This window comes from Eumetopias jubatus, unplaced genomic scaffold (assembly GCF_037043125.1).
Source record: "Eumetopias jubatus isolate StellerSeaLion01/CBP00866 unplaced genomic scaffold, mEumJub1_p1.0 scaffold_4, whole genome shotgun sequence".
NCBI classification, from domain to species: Eukaryota; Metazoa; Chordata; class Mammalia; order Carnivora; family Otariidae; genus Eumetopias; species Eumetopias jubatus.
Window position 1 is genome coordinate 182,782,015 of NW_028274810.1, and position 21,906 is coordinate 182,803,920.

The following is a 21,906-nucleotide window of genomic DNA, read 5'->3' on the forward strand; positions in this document are numbered from 1 at the left end:
TGTCATTAAATAAATTATATTGTATACACCCATGCACTGGGAAGCTATGCAACCATTAAACATGACATTGTAAGTCTGTATTTATTGGAATAGAAAAATGATCATAATCTATTACTAAGTGAAAAGGCAATTTATAAAATACGTATGTCATGCCATTGCCAGTATATATATATATATATATATATATATATATTATACTAGTGGGAAAAAAATCCAAAAGTATATATAGCCCTAATGTTGACGGTAATTATCATTGAGTGGCAAAGCTATAGATAAATATTTGTTTCTTATACATTGCTAAATTTTGTGAATCTTGAAAATTAATTTTTGAACAATTAAAAAATAACAAAAGAGGGGCGCCTGGGTGGCTCAGTCATTAAGCATCTGCCTTTGGCTCAGGTCATGATCCCGGAGTCCTGAGATTGATCCCCGCATCGGCTCCCTGCTCAGCAGGAAGCCTGTTTCTCCCTCCCCCACTCCCCCTGCTTGTGTTCTGTCTCTCACTGTGTCTCTGTCAAATAAATAAAGAAAATCTTTAAAAAAAAAATAACAAAAGAGACGCACATCAAAAGCCATCCAATGAGAAAAATAAGAGTTTTGCAATTGAGCCATTTAGTTCTGCATGTCCTGGCAGTCAAGGAAAAAGGGTAGAACCAAACAAGTTCATCTAGAGTAAAATGTTTCCTGACATTAAATTCTAGAAGGAATGTATCATGTAAATCCTTAAATAGGGGCCTTATTAAGATAATGTAAAATGTTTCCATTACAGATTATAAAAAATGCAGGTAAATTATCTAACGCACCAATTGGGGAACACTCACTGCATTAAACAAATATTTTGAATGAATGACAGCATTGCTATGAACTACTAAAAATGGAGGTACAGCTCCCATTAGTGGTTCTAAAATTAACCACTGGGAGAGAATTTAAGAGCCATTTTCAGCCAATGACTGAGGTTTTTCTCTTCTACTTTCTAAGTGAAGCCAGAGTCTGACTGACAAGTGAGCAGCTCATAGAAGGGTTTATCTGGTTCTGGGTTCACTTCTCATTTGTAGCATACTGTAGCTATTCTCTACTATTTTAAGTGAATGTAATTATTCATAGTCTTTTGACAGAGTAAGAATGCCCTACTGCCCTGAAGACAAACTGAACAAACTAAACAAAAGTGATCAGTATTATAGAAATGAAAAAGGCATGTTTGTCATTATAAATCAGCTGTAAGTTTGGCCCAAATCATCTACTTAAATGTTTGCAAACTGTTGTCTAAGACTCTTCATATATCTCCAACATGATTTGCAAATTTTTATGTATAATTTAGGAAAATACATTCAGAGATCAGCCTAGAAGTTAGATATGTCTCCCCTACTCCCCTCTCCAAGCAGTTTAAAGTAATTATAGTACTTAAGACAATAAAGGCAGCTGTAGCAGGTTTGTGCTTCAGGAGCTGGGAATCCACCTTTGCAATGGAGTCAGCAAAACTGCGCCTCTTCTTATCCTCAGCTGATAAACATGGTCTGACCTTGAGCATGCTGCTTAATCTCCATGCCCTCACTAACTATAAGAGGGATGAATTCTTTCAGTATTTAATAAGAACTTCAGAACTCTTTGCCTCCAAGTACTTTTTAGGTTGGTTTACTTACCTACATACATATTTTAAAATAGTTTCCATTAATAGTGTTTGAAACACATTTTTCACCTAATTTGGGGAACTTTTATTTATCTATATGTAAATGCATAGCAAGACTTTTATTTTTTTATTTTTTAAAGATTTTATTTATTTGAGAGAGAGAGAGCATGAGAGAGAGAGCACAAGCAGGATGGGAGGACAGAGGCAGAGGGAGAAGCAGACTCCCTGCTGAGCAGGGAGCCTGATGTGGGACTCGATCCCAGGACCCAGGAATCATGAGCTGAAGGCAGACACTTAACCGACTGAGCTACCCAGGTGCCTGAAAGTGAGGCCTTTAATTATAATAGTCTTCTGCCTGGATCTCACTATGTGGAGAGCCAATGACCTGGTGATCAAGTTAAGACACAGTTACCTAACTAAGCTGATAGCCTAAGAGGTTTGTTTTGGGGTGGTTTTTTTTTCCCCTCAAATAAAAGAATGGACATTTTGTGCTAGGACCAGGAAGGAAAACATAGAAGATAAGGACAATTGGAGGGAAGAGGTGGCCCCCGTATGCTATCCTACTGCTGCCCAACCCTGAACTGAAGGTACCATGTCCTAGGAAGATGCCATATGCCCAGTGGTGGAGGAGCATTTATAGAGAAAGAACCTATCGGATGGTTGCCAGGCTCCTTGAGGAGGAGGCTGTAGCAAGAACAAAACAACATAAGTTCATATAGTCCTCACTGCAGGTAAGAGGATCTCTGGGAATGCATAACATCACTGGAGAAAGTTTTAGTGTCGAGATTTTGTATACATGCAAGTAAGGTTTAAGAATCTACGGTAAGGTGGGCATTTTGTATGTAATACAGAACATGATGAAGATTCAGTATTATCATTGAATAAAAGGATCTGTGTGCATACAGTACACAATATCGTTATTGGGGAAGAAAGTGCAAGCCAGATTCCTTCCAGAAGAAATGTTTCAACTTTGCCTTGATATAATCTATATGTATCTACTACAATTTCTATGGGAAATTCACTGAGAAATTCAATAGCCCAGTTAAGGAAGAGTAGGGGTGTCATGAGAATATCAAAGAAGGATCTATAGCCCAGCCTGAGGGATTGGCACTGAGGGTGGGAAGAAATGGCAGTTTCCACAGGAGAGCTTGTATGAAGCTGAGATGCCAGAGGCAGAATGGTAAAGATGCCCTTCAGAAAGAAGGCAGGGATTCATGCAGCTTCTGCCAGACATGAGCAAGACCAGCGACGTGGTCAGTGAGTCTGGACAGTAGAGTGTACCTTTTTGTGAAACAGAGCTACGAGCCTTCCACAACTTTTAGTTACCTCATCTTACTTGTACACTCTTCTTTCTTTTTTTTTTTTTAAGATTTTTATTTATTTATTTGACAGAGAGAGAGAGAGCACAAGCAGGGGGAGGAGCAGAGGGAGAGGGAGAAGCAGGCTCCCCGCTGAGCAGGGAGCCCAACGTGGGGCTCGATCCCGGGACCCTGGGACCATGACCTGAGCCAAAGGCAGACGCTTAAACGACTGAGCCACCCAGGCGCCCCATTTGTGTGCTCTTCTTAATCAGCTTTAAAAACTGATCAGAATATGGATGGAAATGTTAAAATGTCTCTTTACATACTTTTTAAATAGTAAGGTTTATTCTATGCCCTCTGAAGTTGAATAAGGCAGTAATATTCTTAGGGGAGGGATATCTAGGGAACAAAGTAGCCTGAAGTGGCCAAATTCTCCCAGCAGGTTAGGCTGAAGGAGAAGTAGAGGTGCAAAGAAGTAACAAGAGGAAACTGGATTCCTAAGGCCCTCCACTTTTCTCACGGCTAACTTTCCTAGAAGTAGCAAAGGACCTGGTTAGCAAAATCTCTTCCCCACAGCCCACATTATAGTGAACTCTACTTCAAGTGACTTGTGACTTGACAGCATGCTGCCAATATCTTCCCCTCTTCTCGGCATTCTCTTCATTGCCAAAAGCCAGATCGTGGAACTATCATGATACTTGTATTGCTTTTTAAGATTAAGCAGATGTTTTTAACACCTTTTGGTTCACTGGGTTTACCCATGACTCTGCTTATCTGTGCCATCATTGTTCCCAATACCTGTACTGCTCAGAGCTAAACAACTGCTCTACCAAGAGGGCTGTACCTTCTTACCACCATTCACTTGACAAAACACATTGCAGAATAACAAGATGCATGTGCGTCATTTCACTGATTACATTTTAAAATTTAATTTTCTACTACACATTAGGAATTCAGGCAATTCATAAAGAATGAAGTAGACTTCTACCTCATTGGTATATGCATAAGGTTAGTTCTGTAGCAATTCAGAGATTTGACATTACAAGAAAAATTCGTTCATTTCACATTTTATCATAACTCTGTGAGGTGGGTTGAGGGTGGGAGTTCAAAAAGGAAATACACCAATTTTCCCCTATGGTGGTCACAGCCTTGTTGAATTAAAAGCAGCTTCCTTCTTTATGGATTGCTCAAATTCCTCTAATGCATAAGTAAATAGTGCTCTTATAATCAGAAGAAAAAAAAAAACTTTACCCCTATTTCAATACACTAGGATTTCTTGATATCCTGATACTGAAGCTCCCTCCTACTTCAATATCAGCAAATTGTGGAGGTTTGTAGCATATTTAGATAAAAGATAATTATTAGCAATATTTAATCCTTTTTCTAATGGTTAAAAATAGAACTGTGTAACCTAGATATAAAATGAAAAATAAAATACAACTGGCTAAACACAGATTGTTTTCAAAATAAAGATTTCAAATAGTTTTATACTTACCAGAACTTGAAACTTCCCTTTTAAAGAAAAAGCTGTTTTAAGTCATTTATATAATTCACATAATGTTGGTGGATATGAAACCTGCTCATGTCATGCAAAGAAACTAATGTCTTTGGATTTATTCTTAGCATATTTACCCAGGGATTGAGTACAGCCAATTAATTTAATCCAAGGTGATGCTAATCACTAGACAGAATTCACCTTAAGGGGACCACAGCCAGAAACAAACCAGTTCCTAGCACGCTGTACAGTTGTGAACTCTTTACAGTCTTGCTTACCCAGTATCTTTCTCAGGAGAAAATCGCCAATTCATGAGCTTTTCTCTCTCAGACAGCCTTAAATTCTCATTTATTTATGTTAAAGAGAAAAGGTTGTTATGCTGCTAAAAATGAAATAGTTTGACATTTTATCATTCTTTGATAAGTAATTCTGAGTCAGTATTTGTTCATGGTAGTCATTTAAGCACTCCTGTTTATTACTCCATCAATGTAGTTCTAATGAAAATGGCTATAAATGTGAACAGTTTGGCTGCTCAGCATAACGTGAGACAAATAAGAGAGGCACCACACAACGAAGTGATTTTATGCTTCTGCATACACAGCACTCTTTCGCTTTGCTTCATCATGATGAGATTTGAGCATGTTTCAGGACTTGTTACACATGAGGTCCCCAGATGACACCTGCCGCCTCTAATGGCTACCTGTAATCTAACCTGATTTGAAGGTAGCTCACCTAATCAGATTTCTTACCAGGCTTCCTGCCTCAGCTCTGAACCACAAAAAACAAGATAAGGGGTCCTCCAGGAAAAAAGGATCAGAGTCAAACATATGCTCTCGAATGTTGTCTTCAAACAGATCACAAAAGGACAGATCACAAAAGGAAAAAGACTATGAAATGGCACACTATGCCTGGTAAATACTGACTTTGTAACATGTCACCTGTTAAAAAGTACAAAAGAGTAAGGGAGGGAGGGGAGAGAGAGAGAGTCACTGAGTGACAGAAGGAAAGATGGAGGGAGGGAGGGGTAGATAAGAGAAACAGTAGTGTTTAACTTCTACACAAACCTCCATTTATAATCATCAATGTTCACACAAAGACATGGTTATTGACTCAATAAAAAAGCTTATGTTTACAGGGTACCAATTGGCATAAATGGCATCATTACTAGCTCCAAATTGAAGTGCACATTTTAAAAAGTTTGGAATTAGATATAACCTGCCCTTAAATAGTTACAGACTAATGACATTTCTGTTGACTTTATTTTGAATCCTGTAATCTGTGTCTGATAAACAACTGACATCCATCGGTTCTATTTCAATAGTGAAGGAATGTCAACTAAAGTAAGTCCTTTGGGCATTTTTAGGAAAAGTAAAATTTCATGCATCAGCACAAAGGAGCTCTCCTTTTCTAAGCGTCTCCAGTAACACATGCTCCCCTCCCACAACTCCAGTTGAGAAGAGGGACCGAGTGCACCTGTTGCCTCAATCATGCCACCTGGCATCACTTGTCACTGGCACATACCCCTGTGGGAAGTTCACACCACTGTTTCTCAAGCTTGAATTTGCACACAAATCCCCTGGGGATCTTGCTGAGCTGCAGTGGTTAACTAAGTAGGTCTGGGGTGGGGCCTGAGAGCCTGCATTTCTAATCCCCTGATGCTGATGCTGCTGACATTAGACTACACTTTGATTATATTGAGTCTAAGAAATACGAGAAGCCTCTATGACACAGCTCATTTTAAGGTTCTTCCCTGCTAATGGCTTCCATAGCCATGACCTCTGAGGTGACCTGTCTGACATGTCTAAACTCTGTTAAATTCTGTGGTCACTATTGACAGAGTAGGCAAATCATGGGGAGTCCAGGGCTCAGTGGTTAAGCATACATGCTTTGAAGTTGGTCAGAATTCAGTTCACATCCTATCTGTTCCTTCCACTTAGCTGGGTGGCCTCAGGCCATTTACTTAGTTTCTCTGTGCCTGTTTCCCTCGCTATAATATGTGAGAAAATACCTACCTCATAGGCTCATTGTGAGGATTAAATAGAATAATACATATTACATGTCTGGCAGAGTGCCTAAATGTCCTAATAATTAATGGAAATAATTATTTTTTCAATGTTAATCTTTTAAAGCATTCCCATGGTCCTTGCAGACTTTGGTAAAATGTCCCCACACCCTACCCTGCCACACCATTTATGATCTGACACCAGCTTACCTTTCTAATGTCATCTCAACCATGTGTCTTACTCTAGTTTGAATACTTGATACTTCTTAAATGTGGCTCCAACCTTTTGCACATATTGTTTCTTTTACTTGGAATGCCTTCTCCTAGCCCAAACTCCCTGCCCTCCATCACCATCCACCTTTGCATTTCTTCCTCCAATACTTAGTTCATCTCAGAAACCTTTCTTGAACCCTTGCCTTCCCACTACACAAACATTCTCTGGTGAAATAGATACCCTCCACTGTAATTTCTTATCTGTAAAAATATATGCTCCTACACATTTCATACTGCATTACAACTGGTATCTTCTTAGTCAGTAGGCTCATTAAGCACCAGAAGTGCAACTTATTTATCACCTCAGAATTTCCAGAAACAGCACAGTGCCTTCTATACAGTAGACAATCAATAAATATTGACTAAAGGAATGATCCTCTGCTTGTGTTTAATACAGTATGTTATAGAGGTATATATACCTGAAGAACCCTGCCTTATCTTAACTGCTAGAATTTACCTCTCCAGGCAGACCCAAGGAACCCAGGGCACATATCAGACTTTATCAGGATACGTAATCATTTTGTGCAGTTAGCATGGAACACACCCTTTGTCATTTCCATCCAACCCACATGAGACATCCATTCTGATGAAATTAAATTACTGGATATTGAACCTGAGTGGTCTCTGTCTTGGAAACCACTCCTCACATTACACATATCCTGGACTTTGATATTGGGATCTGTCTTAGTCCATTTAGGCTGCTGTAACAGGATACTATAAACTGGGTGGCTTAAACAACAGACATTGATTTCTCACAGTTCTGGAAACTGGAAAGTTCAAGGTCAAAGTGCCAGCCAATTTGGTGGCTGGTGAGGGCATTCTTCCTGGTTTGCAGATAGCCAGCTTCTTACTATGTCCTCACATGGTGAGGTGGGGAGAGAGACAGTGTAAGAGTGCTCACGCTTAGCTGAGTGAGAGAGCTCTCATGTCTTTTCTTAAAAGGGCACTAATCCCATTAGGAGGGCTCCACCGTCATGACCCGATTACTTCCCAAGGGCCCCATCTCCAAATAGCATCACATTGTGGGGTTAGGGTCTCAACATACAAATTTGGGGGGTACATAATTCAGTCCATAGCAGCACTGCCCCATAGACTTGGGGTTTTTCACACAACCTTCCTTATTCATTCATTCATTCTATAGATACTGAATGCACACATTGTGCACCAGGCACACATAGAAGTGAATGCAACAGAAAATATCTTTACCTTCATGGAGCTTACATTATCCAACAGAGACAAACTATGAACAGACAAGTCTTCAACATGTTACACAATGCTGGGTGCTATGAAGAAAAATGAAGCAAAGTAGAAAGAGTAGTGCTGGACATCAGGGAAGTCCTCTTTGAGAAGGTTATGTGTGAGCAGATACCTCAAAGTGATGGGGGAAAAGACATTTAGGTATCTGAGAGAAGAGTTTTCCTAGAGAGAGAGTGCAAACATCCTGAGTCAAGAGTAGAGTGTGCGGGAGGTATGTGAAGTACTTAGGAAGTGATAAAAAGGCCAGAGTGGCTAGAGCAGCAGGACATCAAGTTACATGAGGCCCTGTACCCTTTGGTAAAGACTTTGACTTAAACATGTCTCCTTTGACATGAGAACCCAAAGGAGGCTTTTGAGAAGAGGAGTAATTTCAAAGATTACTGTGAAGTATTACTTTATTACTTTGGATATTGTGTTAAAAACTAAAGTTAAGGGGCACCTGGGTGGCTCATTCAGTTAGGCATCTGCCTTTGATCAGGTCATGATCCCAGTGTCCTGGGATCAGCCTGGCTTTGGGCTCCCTGCTCAGCAAGGAGTCTACTTCTCCCTTTCCCTTTGCCCCTCCCCCATTCATGTGCTCGCTCTCTCTCTCTCTCGTGCTCTCTCTCAAATAAATAAATCTTTAAAAAAAATACTGAAGCTAAACGTAGAGATAAGTGAGAGGGAAGATGGTGGGGTAGAAAGTGCTAGGACTCTGAATACCTGGACAGCACTTGCACTGGCAGAAACTGTCTGAAGCCAACTATTTTGGACCTCTGGAGTCTATTTGAATGGTTGCAGCTTCCAGGAGAAGGTTTGGCTGGTAAAATTGTAGTTAATTTTGATCTATTTCAGCCACTAGCATGGTAGTGGCTACCCATCTCTTGTCCCCCAGCCCTGTGCAGCAGACAAATATGGGGACAAGAGCCTGCCTTCCTGGAGCAGCTTATGAGAGCCAGGGTGGGCAATAGTGACCTTGTCCTCCAAATATTGCAGTTCTGTGTTCTAACTGCTGATTACTGCTTCTGGTCATGGAGGTGCATACAGAGGTGGGTACCCATTGTTGCACCCCCACTGGCTGAAGTGACTAACAGGATTTAAAGGGACAGCACCTGCAATTTTTTTCCCTTTCTTTCTTCCCTTTTCCCCTTTTTGGGAGCAGGCATTAAAGGCTAGCATATTCAGAAGTAAATGTGTATGGGAAGATTTAGAATGTCACCTTGCATGCCCTGGGAGAAAAACAGGCTCAGAAAAGACCTGAAAAGACCTTAAGCTTTCACCCCAGGCTGATCTTTGGCAAAGAGATGCTGTACGACAATTTAAAAGAAAACCTACAAACCCTGGAGGAAGGGGAGAATTTTATTTCCAGAGTTATCACAACATAGGACTCATATGTCCAGGTTTCAACAATAAAAAAAAAAAATACAAGGCATACAAACAGGAAAATATAACCCATTTAAAGGAACAAAATAAATCAACAGAAACTATCCCTGAGGAAGTCCAGATACTAAACAAAGACTTTAAAACAGCTATCTTAAAGTTGCTCAATGAGCTAAAGAAAAACATTAACAAAGAGAGGAAAGTGATACATGAACAAAATGAAAATATCAATATAAAAAGAAACTAAAAAATTCTGGAGCTGAAAAACACAATAACTGATGTGAAAAATTCACTGGAGTTGTTCAAAAGCAGATTTGGGCAGCCAAAAGAAAGAACCTCTTAAAGACAAGAGGAACAGAAAGAAAATAAATTAAGGAAATGTGAACAGAACCTAAGGGACCTGTAACATATCAAGCAGACAATTATATGCATTGGGGAGTCCCAGAAGGAGAAAAGAGAGAGAAAGAAACATACAGAGAAATTATTTGAAGAAATAATGGCTGAAAAACTTCCCAAAATTTTTTTTAAGATTTTATTTGAGAGAGAGACCACGAGTGCACCAGCAGGGCAGGCAAGGGTGGGGTGCACATGAGCCAGGTGGGTATGTGCCAGGAGTAGCAGCAGAAGGGGAAGGAGAGGGACAAGCAGACCCTACACTGAGCACAGAATCCCATGCGGGACTCAATCCCAGGACCTTGAAATCTAGAGTTGGTCACTCAACCAACTGAGCCACTCAGGATCCCCCCCAAAACTTTGCAAATTGGATGAAAGACATAACTTTACAAATTCAAGAAACTCAGTGAGCCCCATGTAAGATAAGAGACACACACCAAGACACATTATACTCAAAGTGTCAAAAGCCAAAACAGAGAGAATCTTAAAAGCAACAGAAGAGAAGCAATTTTTCACATATAAGGGACCCTCAATAAGATTATCAACTGATTGCTCAACTCTGGAGACCAGAAAGCAGTGGATGATCTATTCAAAGTGCTGAAAGAAAAAAAAAAAAACTCAACCAAGACTTCTATATCCAGCAAAACCACCCTTCAAAAATTAGATATTAGGACTTTCCCACTTAAAAAAAAATCAGGGAGTTAATTATCACGATATCTGCCCTGCAAGAAATGCTAAATGGAGTCCTTCCAGTTGAAATGAAAGGACACTAGACAGTAACTCAAATCCATGTGAAGAAATAAAGATCTCTAGGAAAGATAAATGGGCAAGTTATAAAAGCTAGTATATTGTAATATTGGTTTGTACCTCCACTTTTTATTTTCTTATTATTTTATTAAAATAAAAATGCATAAAAACAATTGTTAAGCAACATCTCTGCACTCAAAAGGTATAAAGAACTAACTTGTGATGTCACTAACAGGGCGAAACAAAACTGTACAGAAGCAGAGATTTTGTGTGCTATTGAAATTAAGTTGGTATAAATTAGATTGTTAAATTAGATGAATTATTAAAAAGAAATAAAGGTAGGGCCATTAAGAGAGTGATTAATAATCCAAGCAAGAGTTTAGCATGGCTCAGGCCAAGAGGGTTGCTCTGCAGTTGGTGGGCATGGTGAGATGCTGGACATCTCCACTGTAGCATTTGACAGCATTTGCTGCTGGATTAGATGTGGATTTTTACAAGTCAGCTGTGAGGGATGAGAGCAAAAGAATTATCAAGGATGACTAAGATTTTTGTCCATTGTAACAGGAAGAATGAAATTATTGATTAGTTAGAGAACACCTCAGAAGTAGCAGTCTGGAGGGTGGGAGATGGTGGTGAACATAATCTCAAAAAGCATATTAGAAATTCAAGTAGACAATCAGATATATGTATACTAGAAGTTGAAGCTGAAGGAAAAATTTGGGAGTCACTAATATTCTGATGGTATTTGGATGAGTCTAGATGAGAACTTCTAAGAAGTAAGTATAAGCAGAGAAGAGAATCATCCAAGGTAAGAGGTTAAGGCATTCCAAAGTATAACAGACACAGAAAGGGGAGGAACCCACAAAGGAGTTGGTGGGGGAAAGGTGCATCAACAGAGTGGTGTCCTAGAAGCCAAGGGAAACTAGTGTTTCAAAAAAGAATGTAGCAAGGTGGTGTGTCAAATGTTACTACCTATAGGTCAATTCAGAGGAGTACTGAGAATTAGGTATGGGCTTTAGCAGTGTGGAGTTTATCTTTAACCTTGACAAAAGCTGTTTTGGTGGAATAGAGTGGGTAAAAGCCTCACTAGAATAGGAGAAAGAAAACTGGAAGGAGAGGGATTTGAGCCAGTGTCAAGTTAATTTTTTTTGCTAATTTGGTTTGATTTTCCTGCTCAATATCAGATATAATACAGGATGTGTGTGTACATGCTGGTAAGAATGATCCAGTCAAAAGGGAAAGTTTGATGCAGAAGGTAAGAGGGAAGAATTGCTGGAGCAGTGTCCTTGAGGGGATGACAGGGACATGGGATCTAATGCACAGTGGAGGTCAGACCTTAGCAGGGTTTGCAGGGAAGATCTTCCCTAGTAATAGGAAAGGATGCAGAGAGGCAGGTAGAGGTAAAACCTCCTTCTGAGTACTTTTCTGATATCAGCAACGTCCAATAAGAGGCTACCCTTTGTGGGTGCAAGTGAAGGGAAAGTGCTATAATATGAGAAGAGAGGGTGTATGGAATAGTCACCCAATGGAGTGGAAGAGTGACTGAACAAGGTGTAGTAGGTTTGCAGGCTGAATTGAAGTTTGGCGGTCACAAACATAAAATGATGCCAAGCAGCATGATAGAAGCTGGCTCACAGCACTTACCTGCTATCATCTGATAGGATGGGACCATTCCTTGGTCTGTAACCTTGATTTTTCCTGACATATATCCATCACAGTTTACTGCCTGTACCCAGCCTGAACCTGAGCATTCCTGCCTCCACTACAGAGCTTTTCCCATACCTTGGCATGCCTGTCTATAACCTAGAGTCCTGCAAAACCAAGCAAAAGAGCCTGAACTCTGGCCTGTGCTGGATTCTGCAATGTGATGATGGACAAGACAGGCCCAGTTTCTGTCCTCATGGTGCTTAGTGCCTAACGGGGAGACAAACTCAGCCCAAATACACTTTACTAATCAAAATGTGGTAGTATGGAATGCTTCCTGGAAGGAAGAGAAAACTAGCAAAGATTTCAATATACACAGATGTGGTATAGGAAGGGAGCTAAGATGGCGGCATAGTAGGAAGACCCTAGGCTCATGTCATCCCTTGAACACAACTAGATAACTATCAAATCATTCTAACTACCCCAGAAATCAACCTGAAGACTGACAAACTCCACAACTAAATGGAGAGAAGAAGCCACATTGAAGAAGATAGGAAGTGTGGAGATGTGGTTTGGGGGAGAAATGGATCATGGGTACTGTAGAGAGGAGGGAGCCCCGGTCACAGAGAAAGGAGAGAGTAGAATGCACAGGGGATCGTACAAGGAGAACATTTCCCCAAAACCACGGCCTGGGAAAACCAGAGGAGCTGATTTTCGTGGTCCTAGCAAGCAGTGGAGTTTGAAGACTGGAGTTTTAGCAGTAGGCTGGCTGGCTAGGATAGAGCCCTAAGGGCGCTGCCCTGCTCCTGGAAAGAAGACAGGCAAACAACACCCGTTGGGGGGGGGGGGGCGGGAACGGCATGGAAACAAGGATCTGAAGAACACCTAGAGCACACAGAGGGGAGATTATTCCCTCTTCTTGGAGCAGATGCCTCTCCAGGGACAGAGGAGTCAACAGGAGCCATTTCCCTCCCCCAACTCAGCATAAACACAGAGCCACCTGTGGAAAGCAGTTCAGCCCTGACTCTGGCTGCCTAGCCTGCTTACACCAAGTCCCACACCCCTGTGCTCTCTCGTGGGATTGCCCTTCCCTTCTTGGTCAAACTTCCTTCATTCCCAGCACAGCAAGGCCCTCCCCCAGAAGAGCAATGCAGGCCCCTGGAGTTATAAAAGTCGGGCTGCCTAGGATAGAACTCAATGTACACTGCACCACTCCTGGAGAGAGAGAGGGCAAACAATCCAGAGGCAGAGAGTGTGAAAATAGCAATCTGAAAACTGTCTGGGACACACAGCAGGGAGATTATTTGCTCTTCTCAGAGTGCTTCCCTGAGAGGCAACGTGCATGGAGGTGGCTCTCCAGGGACAAAAAAGTTGACTGGTGCCATTTCCTTCTGCTGCCCCTCAGCATAAACACAGAGCCACCTATGGTAGGTTGGCAGCCAGCACAGACACTGGCTGCCTAACCGGATTACACCAAGTTTCACACTCCTACACTCTGGTGGTGCTGCCCTTCTCCATAAAGCTTTTAGTTAAAACTCACCACATACTGACCAAGGACCAAACACTGCCCACTTCAGGCAAGGAGAGACTCTGCAGATGACTGGCCCCAAAGGATAGAGCAGCCAAAACACAGCAGCAGAGTGCATGCAGCACACTCTGGAGACACTCCCTGAAGCACCAGACCCTGGCCACTATATGATCTCTTCTTCATAAAATCACTACTCTTAGAAGCAGGAAACATAACTGGTTTTTCTAACACAGAGAAGAGGGCAGAGACTTAGACAAAATGCCAAGACAGAGGAATTTATCCCAAATGAACAAGATAAGGTCACTGCCAGAGATCTAAGTGAAACCAATATAAGTAACATGCCTGATAGAGAATTTAAAGCAACAATCATAAGGATACTTTCTGGGCTTGAGAAAAGAATGGAAGACTTCAGGGAGCCCCTTACCGTAGAGATAAAAGAGTTAAAAAACAATCAGAGATTTCAGTATATACAGATTATTGTCATGATATTTGCAATTAACATAGTAACTATATTTAAGACTCTAATTTTCACTAAACTTCCCCCTATTATTTTTTACCATTTTTAATAGGATTTGCCTGTTCTGGACCTTTCATATAAATGGAATCATATAATATGTGGTCTTTTGTGATATGTGGCTTCTTTAGCATAGTTTCTAAGGTTCATCCATGTTGTAGCATGTATCAGTACCTAATTCCCTGTTATTGCCAAATAGTAATTCATATTACGGATTTTTAAAATTTGTTTTATTTTACTTATTCATTCACCAGTTGAAGGGCATTTGGGTTGTTTTCAGTCTCAGATTCTTGTGGATAATACTTCTATGAACATTTATGTATAAGTTTTTGGTGATACCATTTCTTTTTAGGAGAGAAAAATTATACGTATCCACAATTTGAATATACTTTTGGTTTTCTTTCTATTTACCTTGCTTTCTTATGATGGGATTTCAAAGCTTAATTTTTTCATAGTGAAGGGGTGTATCTTTGATAAACCTCATTACTTGCCTGTTTTATCATTATACAAGTTCCTTGTAGGTCACACAAATCAATACTCCTATATTATAAAACAGAGTGGCAAAAAAAAAAGTTCAGATTAATTGATAAAAATTTATTATCCAGACCAAGAAAGCCTTGGCAAAGAAAGATATAAAGAAGAACCAAATGGAATCTTAGAACTGAAAATATATAATAACTAAAATTTAAGAGCCCAATAGATGGTCTCAAGAGCATAATAGAGAAGACAGAAGAATCAGTGAACTTGCAGATAGAACAGTAGAAATTACCCAACCTGAACAAAAAGAGAAAATAGATATTTTAAAGAAATGAACAGAATCGGGGCGCCTGAGTGGCTTAGTCGGTTAAACAGTTAAACATCTGCCTTCAGCTCAGGTCATGATCCCAGAGTCCCAGGATTGAGCCTCTCCCTGCTCAGCAGGGAGTCTGCTTCTCCTTCTTCCTCTGCTGCTCCCCTGTTTGTGCTCTCTCTCCCTCTCTCTCTTTCTCTTTCTCTCTCAAATAAATACATAAATAAGGTCTTTAAAAAAATGTACAGAATCTCAGGGACCTACAGAATTTTAACAAAAGACCATTTCTTATTTCTCTTGCTAAATACAACTCAACACCATGGACATTATATATATAAAGCAAATACCCTAAAAAGATAAGAAAAGGAGGCAGAAGGACTAGGTATCTTAGGAATGATACAACAATCTGTTCCCTGAGTTGTCTTTTTGCCTGATGCATCCAGACTGGGTACTAGAGAAGCCAGCAACCCAGAAACACCAATGGAAGCAGATAAAAAATGCCCCAACAGAAGCCAGCTCTCTCTAGACAAAGGTCCAGGAAAGGGGCAACCCTAGCAATGCAGAAACAATACCTGCCAACCACAGCCAAACAGCATAGGGGAAAAAAACCTCCACCTGCTTTGGAAAGTCTTGACTTCTATCCTTTCCCAGCTTCAATGTGGCATCTTTCCGTTTCCCATGCTGAGATGACATCAGGGAAGACCAAATAGGGACCTAGCACTTCTATCCCCACCTGGCAGTAATGGATCCACACTGCTCCCCTCCTTGCAGTGTCTGAGGAGGTGTCAGAAGGAACCCAAAAGAAAGCCAGAGTTTTCACCATCATTCAACAGTAATGAGGCCACCCCAGCCCACAGGGTCAGTGAGACCACAGAGGAAACCTGAAATCCACCTCCACCCAGAAGTAATGAGGTCCTCCTTCCCCAGGGTTTAAAATGAAACAATGTGGTGAACCTGGACTTCCACCCATACCTGGAAGTAAAGAGGGGTATTCCCTTTTCCCTGGCAGCATTGTGTCAAAGGAGATCTGCTAAGACACAAGTTTTATACAAGATCCACAGTCTCACAACATAATACCCAAAATATCTAGGATGAAAAAAAATATATACATCATACCAAGAACCAGGAAAATCTGCACTTGACTGAAAAAGATGGTCAGCAAATGCCAACACCAACATAAGAAAAAGGTTGGAATTTTCTGACAATAATTTTAAAGCAGCCATTATAAAAATATAATGTAATAAGTAATTACAGACACACTTGAAACAAAGAATAAAAGGTCTTGGCAAAGAAATAGAAGATATAAAGACAAACCAAGTGGAAATCCTAGAACTGAAAATATATAATAACCAAAATTTAAGAGTCTAATGGATGGTCTCAACAGCACAATAAAGAAGACAAAAGAAAGCATCAGTAAACTTGAAGATAAAAAAATAGAAATTACCCAATCTGAAAAACAAAGAGAAAATATATTTTTTGAAAAATAAACAGAACCTCAGGGAATTCTAGGACTTTAACAAAAGAGCTAACATTTGGGTCATCTGAGTTGCAAAAGGGAAAGAGAAAGAAGGTGGAGCTAAAAAAATATTCCCATAAATAATGTTTGAAATTTTCCCAAATTTTGCAAAAGACAAACTGCAGATTCAAGAAGCTGATTGAACCCGAAAGACAATAAACTCAAAGAAATTCACACCAAGATAATTATCAGACTTCAGAAAGGTGAAGACAAAGAAGAAATTTTGGAACAGAAAAGAGAAATGACACATTACTTATAAGGGGAAAATAATTTGAATGACAGCAGATTTCTCATCAGAAATCAGAAAGGCCAAAAGGAAATTGCAGTCATTTTTCAAGTGCTAAAATAAAACAGCTGTCAACTAGAGTTCTAATCCAGTGAAAATATCCTTGAGGAACGAAGAGTAACCAAGACATGCTCACATGAAGGAAAGCTAAGAGAATTTATCATCAGCAGACTTACTCTAAAAGAATTGGTAAAGGAAGTTATCTAATAGAAAGGAAATGATAAAAGAAGGAATCTTGGAATATCAGGAAGGAAGAAACAGCAACAGAAAGACCAAAAATATGAATAAATAGAGTAGACTTTCCTTCTCTTGAATCTTTAAATGATTTTTGACAGTTGAAGCAAAAACTATAATATTGTCTTATATAATTTTCAATGTATGTAGAGGAAATATTAAAACAATTATAAATGGGGGAGGTTAAATGTAGCTTTCTACATTTAAACTGGTAAAATGCCTACATCAGTAAACTAATCATTATATATGTATAATGTAATACCTAGAGCAACCACTAACAGAGATATGCTCAAAAATAATATAGATAAATAAAAATGGAACTCTAAAAACTGCTCAAGTATCCCACAAGAAGGCATGAAAGAGAACATAGAAAAATTAAAAAACAGACAGAAAATTAATAATATGGCATGCTTAACCCCTAAGATACCAAAAATTACATTAAATGGAAATGGCTTCACATACTTTATGATTTAATTTATATAAAATTCTTGAAATGACAAAATTATAGAGATGGAGAGATGGTTATCAGAGGTAGGGATGGTATGGGGAAGTGGTAGCCCAAGGGAGATCTTTGTGGGGATTGAACACTTCTGTGTCTTGATTGTGGTGATGGTAACACATATGATTAAATGACATAACTATACATACACATTTCCATCAACAGAAAGACACTTTGTCCCCATTTATAGTTATTTCTCACTTCCACCCATAGCTCAGAGCAGCCAGTAATCTTTCTGTCTTTAAAAGATTTGCCTATTCTTGGCATTTCATGTAAACGGAATCATACAATATGGAGTCTTTTGTGTCTGGGTTCATTTATTTAGCATAATGGTTTTGAGGTGCAGTGATGTTTTAGCATATATCAGTGCATCATTCCTTTTTATTGCTGAATAGTATTCTGGTGTATGAATATACCATATTTTGTATATCCATTCACCAATTGGTGGACTTTTGGGTTTTATGACTAATCCTGTTAGGCAAGTTGTCACTACGGTTTTTAATGCACTCCATACAACACAACAGGCATAGCCCTTTATCTGGAAATAATTGCTCATGAGAAATAGATGAGAACTAAATGGTGAGGAACTATAATTCCCAGTGCTATAGCAGACTCATGTCCCCATTTGTAAAACTTATAGAGTAGAACTGAACGGATACCAAGTTCCATGAATAACATCTATTTATCAACTCATCTAGCACTGCTGTAATAACAATAATAAAATGTATTGATTACCTATTTTGTGCCAGGCACCATGTTTAACACTTTAAATGAATTATTTATTTAATCCTCAAAATAGTTCTATGAGGTATGTATTATTATTATCCCTGTTTTCCAGGTAGGAATACTGGGGTTGAGAAAGGAATAGTAATTTACCAAAGGACACACAATTGGTAAGTAGTACAGAGTCCTAACCACCTCGTGGTAATGTTCTCCACTTAATGTTGAAGCCTATCTGTGTGGAGGATCAAAAATGCCAGGCTAAGGAGTTTTGATTCTATTCTATAGAACATGGAAATGCACTGAAGATTTTTGAGCAGGGAAATGACATCATCAGAACTGCACACTTCCCTGACATTGTGAAGTCAGATAATTTGGAGGGAGGAGACTGTGATGACAGACCAGTGAGATGGCTCTAAAAATAGTTAAATCAAGAGTTCCTGAGAGCCTGACATAGAGTAATGAAAATAGGAATAGAAAGGAAGGAAATTATTCCCAAAAAATTTCAGAGGTAGCCCCAAAATAACATAACAATAGGTTGATTGCAGAAGACAAGGAGATAGGTAATTTATTTAATCCTTTAAATGAATAATCTTTTGTAACTATAGAATCCAGCACAGAGCACAGTTCAGCAAAACTTGCATGAAGCAGGAAGAGCAAAAATGACAAGAGTTGGCTCTCACTAAGTGCTTGCTGTGGTCTCGTTTAAATGAGTTACTCGAATTTTTCAAGCCTAGCAAAATTATAGTGTCATTAACAACCATTCTCATAAGAGGAGAAAATGTTGTCAGGAATTCTATAAATCCATTCCATTTTAACATGCTTAGTTGGGGTCATAGGAAGACATCCAGGTGGTGATGTTCAAAAAGCAGTTATTAATATGACACTGGAGATTCGGAGAGAGGTCAGAATAAGTGAGAGAGATTAGAAGCATTCAAGTAGAGGATGTAATCTGTGTCTTGGAATCACTGAAAGAAAGAATTGTGAAAAAGGTGAAGATTATTACTCATGTAATGAAATGAGCAAACTTTAGAAATTATATATTTACAGTTATGATATGGATAGGGCCTATAATGGACAAGATAGTCTAGGTCATGTTGAGATGACAGAAAGATCCCCAAATCACAGTGGAATTTCACATTCCCATTAGTGGCTGATCAGATGAAACTGATCTAAATGTACTTTAAATTAAAATTCAAATGGTTCTGATTTAAATGTCTTGAAGTCTATTATAGTCTTATGGAGAAATAGTATTATTGAAGTAGAATTCTACATGTCCCAAGAATTTAAGCTATACTAAATTAAAATTTATCATTTCTGTGGTTTGACAAAGTTTATTTTTTAATTCAGGACAAATTATTGAGTTATAATCACTTGGTCAGAATTTGATAAGTATTTACTGAATTAAAAAAAATGGGTTTCTCTAAAAAATTTGCCTGTCAGGGATCAATCACCTCTTCCATAAAGTCTTCAAGAGTGTTCAAAATAGTGTTAAGGAATATATCTTATTTCACCATAAAAAGGAATAACTTCAGTACGAGTGAAAGAAAATGCAGTTATCTTCAAAATATATATAACCAAGCTATGTTTAAGAGACAAGTCAGTACACAAAATTATTCCTAAATAACTTGGCAGAGCAATCAAGCAGTGTCTGCTTAAAATAATCAGGTAAGTAGACCCTAGGTTTATAATTTTCTGTCTCAATTGGTAAGCAGTTCTTGGGATTTCAAATCAATTATTGGAAGCTGCCAGTGAAAACAGTGATTTAGGGTAAACTCCCCTGGTGTATTCTTAGCACCCTGCCACAGGAAAATATTTAGGTGCTTGAAGATTCCAGTGTGCTATGAAACAATGACACTGAAAAGTTTCAATCTATCCATGTGATTAGACTGTTAGTTTAAAATGTTTGGAAGACCCTTATTGCTTAGAAGACACAGACATTCTTAAATAAAAGTGCACTATACAGAAGGATTTATTTATTTTAAGAGAGACATAGGTTATTTTTTAAGTGAGAAAAATACCTTGAAATTCTTTTAGACATTTTTACCTTACAAAAGAAGACATTTAGATATTCTCTCCAAATAGCAGTTTTATTCTAATCCTTAGCACCAAATGCTATCATCAAGAACTTTCCTTTCCTGTTAGAGAATTTTTTTTTTAAATCTCAAGCATGGTCTTTTTAACTCGTTCTAAAAATGGAAATTTCTGAATTCAGTTTAAATTCTTAGTACATGTATCCTTAATGAACAACTTCCATAATGATTACAGTGTCTCTAGTGGCCCTTGATTTGTCTTAGAATTCTCTATTTCTGTTCTTTGCATCCTAGTATCCCTAATGAAATGAATGAATGTATAATCATAGATTGGAGTTTTAATCAAAGTTTGAAATTTAATTCTTAATTTTGCCTGAAAAACATCATGTCAAATTTATCTGTGTCTATACTGTTTTATTGTAAAATGGTTCAAATTATTTTTTCATCAAATAAGTTGAGATATATCATAATTGCCCCCCCAATGGTTTTTCAAAATCACCCTCTAAGCATACCAGAAAAGAGTGTTTCTAACATATTTCTAACAAAAAGTGGAACATTTGTAAAGGTAGAGAAAAGAAGGCAAGTGGATGATGCTGCCAGTCCCTGCATGATCCAACAAGATCTGGCTGCCAACGGTGAGGAACAAATTTGTAGGAACAAATTACAGACTCAGTCTCCCCAGTCTCAGACTAACAAGATCCAAGGCTGACTGCCCATGGTCCTATCCACTCTACAGATTTAGGAATGGCTTGGTTCCTGCTCAGCTGGACAGGGAGCCCCTGGACACCTGAATGCCCCTGAACTTCAGCCTTCCCTGTACTCTCTGCCCTGTGGACCAGTCTGTGTTTCAGTCTGCTGTTCTTGATCCAGGTTCATGCTCCACTTCTCAAAAAGACTGCCACAAGCACCCCACTGATTGGACTGAGCTAGCCCAGTCCTGCTTTAACCCAGTCAGACTCCCTGCCTGATACATCTACCAATGAGACTGTAGACTAAATACAAGTTCAAAGTGAATGATAAATGTCCCTACCCCTTTCAACAAAATGACATGGCAGCCCAACCTATATTCAGGGTCTTCCCTGTACCTCACCTATTCACTTCACAGGGAAGCCGTTTGCCTTTGCCCCCGTGAGCCCTGCAGTCTGTCACTCTGCATACCCTGGATGTGACAGCATATACCAGATGGCCACAAGATTAGCTGGATTTGTGAGCGATTACCAATTAAGTTGCTGATGTGGAAGAGTTAACAGACAGCTAATGCAAGGAGTTGAATCCCAGGCTGAGAGATTGAGGTCTGCTACAACAGAACTAACACAGATTTTTGAGAAGAAAAAAAGGACAAGACAAAAATAGTATTCAAGATGATATGCTAGTAGCAGAATGTAATGTAGACAGAGGATGGAAAAGACTGGCGAGAGAAATAGGGCATAAAAACAGATCTGTAATAAACAAATAATTGGCCTAGAATAAAATGGCAGTTCCATCACAAAAGCAAAAGATAAGATAAATTTTAAAGAAAGAATCTCCAGCTATTGCCACTCAGTCAATGAACTTGCCAAGCACTGTTCTAAGCACTGGAGAGACAGCAATGAATGAAGCACCGCCTCTGGTCTCCAGGAACCATCATTATAAAGAGAGTGACTAAAAATGAGAGGGGCACTGGTCATCACTTTATTCAACACACATTC